The sequence below is a fragment of the Nannospalax galili genome, unplaced genomic scaffold (genome assembly GCF_000622305.1).
Source record: "Nannospalax galili isolate Female #2095 unplaced genomic scaffold, S.galili_v1.0 scaffold2636, whole genome shotgun sequence".
In the NCBI taxonomy this organism is placed as follows: domain Eukaryota; kingdom Metazoa; phylum Chordata; class Mammalia; order Rodentia; family Spalacidae; genus Nannospalax; species Nannospalax galili.
In genome coordinates, this window is record NW_008338105.1 from 1 (window position 1) to 3930 (window position 3930).

At 41.2% G+C, this 3930-nt stretch overlaps 1 pseudogene; it reads left to right on the top strand.

Moving 5' to 3' along the window:
• Positions 1-182: 182 nt before the first annotated feature.
• LOC115070322 lies at positions 183-1197 on the top strand (annotated as a pseudogene).
• The last annotated feature ends 2733 nt before the right edge of the window (positions 1198-3930 follow it).

Here is a 3930-nt window from a genome sequence, read left to right on the forward strand (position 1 = left end):
GGCATTGCATGATGACACATGTGCACTTGCACACATACAGGTAATACATTCACACACATAAAAAATATATTTTCAATTGAAGAAAAGAATGGTACTGTGACTAGTGAGTCCATGTCTACCTGGTGAGCACAGGGCCCTTGCATCTATTCTTCTGCTGGTCCACATCTACCTGACAGTTTGCAATGGATGATGATATCTTTTTGCTCTTTACCAACAATGATGATGGTATGTGCAAAGATGGCTTCTTTGTTGATGATGATGCTCCCCAGTCTGTCTTCCCTCACTCCTGGGCAGCCAGAGGCACCAGGGTGTAATGCTTAGCATGGACCAGAAGAACTCCTACATGGACCATGAGACCCAGAGCAAAAGAGACATCTTGACCCTGAAGTACCCATCAAAAATGGCATTGTCACTAATTGGGAGGACATGGAGAAGGTCTGGCACCACACCTTCTGGGGGCCTCTGACATCCACCCAGTGCTGCTCACTGAGGACCCTCTGAACCCTGGATCATCTTTGAGACCTTCAGTACCCCAGTCATGTGCATAACTGTCCAGACGGTGCTGTCCCTTTATGCCTCTGGCCCTACAATTGGCATCATGATAGGCTCCTTCAACAGGGTCACCTACACTGTGCCCATCAATCTATGAGGGCAATGTGCTCCCACATGACATCTTTGTCTGGACCTGGCTGGCCTGGACCTGGCAGACTACCTCATGAAGATCCTGACTCAATGTGGCTACAGCAGAGTGGGAAATGGTGCATGATATCAAGACTTTGTGCTACCTTGCCCTGGACATCACTCAAGAGATGGCCACCGCTGCATCTTCCTCCTCCCTGGAGAATAGCTATGAACTCCTGGATTTGCCATCCACTGCCCCGAAGCACTTTCTTTCAGCCTTCCTTCCTGGCTTGGAATCCTGATGTATCCAGGAAACTACCTTCAATTCCAACATGAATTATGATGTCAGCATCCACAAGCATCTTCACACAAACACAGTGCTGTCCTGTGGCACCACCACGTACCCTGGCAATACAGATAGGACACTAGAAGAGATCAGTGCTCTTACTCCCAGTATGTGAAGATCAAGATCCTTGCTCCCAGTGAACCAAGTATTCAGTGTGGATTGGTGGCTCCATCCTGTCCCAGTTGCTCACCTTCCAGCAGATGTGGATTCAGCAAGCAGAAGTACGATGAGTCCTGATGAGTGGGAACCTTCCCTCCTCGACTGCAAATGCTTCTAGGCTGAATTTTACTGAGTGAGCTGTTACACAGTTTCTTGACAAAATCTAAGTTGTTCCTGGGGGTCGGGTTGGGCAATAGTGGTATGAATTTATTTTTTTATTGTTTATTTTTTTCAATATTATTTTGAAAATAATTTATTGAGAATTTCATATAGGCATATAAGCATATATGGTGTTTTGATCAAATCTACACCCACTACCTCCCCTCCAACTCCCCCTGTATCTCCCATCACTTTTTTCTGATAACTTCATGTACTTTCTTCTTTTTTTTTAATGGGACTGTTTGCTACTATAACATTCCCCCCTTTGAAGTCATAAGCCTAAAACCTTTTAAGGATTAGATAAGAGCTCCCAAATACTTTTGAAATTTTTGGCCTTTGCAACAGAGTATGTTTGCTAAGAGGCCCAAGGACATTTTGACTTTTAGACAAGAAACTGGCACTTTTCTTTGGGGTCTTTTTCCCCTAACTGCCTAGCCAATTCCTACCTCCGATTCTTATCACACCACCCTCTGAAGAGATTACCCAGCTTGATGATAGGGAATCAGGATGCAGACTGCTCTGGTTTCTTCCATGCTGAACAGGGGCACAGGGTGAGGCAATTTGGGTACCCCTTCTGTGGGTCTATCTAAAAGACTCCCAAATTGCATAACTCTCATCTGTAAGGGGAAAAGAAAGTTCTTGACTGGTGAATATGAGATGTGAAGGAGAAGTAAAGGCAAGAATAATTAGCATTACAAGTTCTAGACAGGGAAGTAGAAAAAAGGTCAGAACAGGGCAAATTTCAAATGTTCATATGAGGGTCCACTGACTTTTTTAGTGCTTTTCTTGAGGGAAGAAGGCTGGAAACCACTACTTACTTTTTCAATCAAATTGTACACTTCTTTTATTGGACATTTATTTTCTTTTCAAATTTTTTTTGAAATTTTGTGCATTGCATATAATACGTCTTAATCAAATTTAGACCTCCCTCCCCCATCCCCACCTCCCATAACCCCCAATCATTTTTCAGTTATTCTTTCATATATGTTTAATCCTATCAGGTTAAGCATTTCTAGACAGGAGACCCTCAGTGCAAGTTCATCTACTGGAGCAGCAGGTCCCAACCCTAAACAAGGACCTAGTGGCATATGATTACTGTGGCATGAGTGGGTATTTTTTTTTTAATTTTGAGGAAATAATAAATGAAAGTAACAGTACTATACACTTCTCTAGGCACTTATAAACTTACCAACTATGTGAACTTGGGTGATTACAGTACTGTATGGATGCTTACACAGAGTGGGTTGTAAGTACAATTAGACAACTGTTGATTACCCTCAAAAATTTTTTTCACTATTGCGCCAATAGAGATAGTTTGCTATGCTGGTCATTTCAATGTTCTATATATTTTATAGCTAAAGAGGACCATTGACTTGTTCTCTCCCTTGGCAGCTTGCATTGTGTCTTCTGATGGTATGAGACCTGGCATCCAGGAGAAGTATTCCACGTCAGTTTCCGCTCAGTTGTTCCAAGTTCTGTGCTGTAAGTATGTCAAGTCTTCAACAATAGGTGCTTACATTCAAATTCTGTCAGGCAATCAACAACTATAGCAATAGACTATAATATGTGGTGGGGGATCTCTCAGACTATTCTGATCAACAATGCAAAGGGAGGTTTCCCTTACTTGCACTGTGACTTTTATTATATACCCTTCAAATATAGACGTGCACTCATATAAATATATATTACATATGTAGTTTTGTAGTGTTATGAAATAATTCATTCTTTTTGTTTTTTTCAGATTCCCTAAGAATAATTTATCTCTCTCTCCTCTCTCTTCCCTTACATAGTTCTGCTTCTCACCTCCCCAGTTACAGCACCTCATTTTCCCTATTCTTCACTTGATAACTCTGTATATACTACTATCCATCCCCCACATTCTTGAGCTCCTTCTTCCCTTTCCCCCCATGCTTCCTTCCTATATTCCTGGTTCTAGAGATTACTTCAGGATATATACTCACATCTAAGGATTTTGCATAATTTCTTACTATATTCTAAATAAGCATTTAAGTCACAGAGATGTGTAGCCCACACCATTCATCAAAGAAAATTCCTCTTGCAATAGGTAGAGAATATTACAACGTTCCACAATGGGTCAAATACAGAGAATAATGGACCATGAAGTGCCAAACCCTAGGAGATTCATCTACAATGTAACCTCTACAGGCTCAGGGGGCATCCTGGAAGAGGCTACAGAAAATTATGAGTCAGAGAAAAAAATGTGAAACATTAAAACATTTTTAAAAAGTCAGAGGGACCAGATATCTGCTGCTACTTACTGCATTCTAGACATAATAGGGAAGCTACACACTTGAAATCTTCAGAGTATGGTGGCCTGATAATGTCTGCCTAATGACAAAAGCATTTGACATGACACTTTGGATGAGGAAAATTTCACGAAGTCTCACCTTAGGATGAAGGGACACAAGCAATCAGATTTCTCAAGTTACTATCTCCCCAAGAGGTTGTCTAATCCCAAGAGGGCAGCTCTAAACACATGTACACATGAGCACCATTACATGGACTTTGTGAATTATATACATATACTTATATATATAAATGTATGAATGCATATGTAAAAATGATATAAATGATGATGAGACAAGATGGGGAACTATAGGGGTGCGATGGGGGAGGTAGAATAA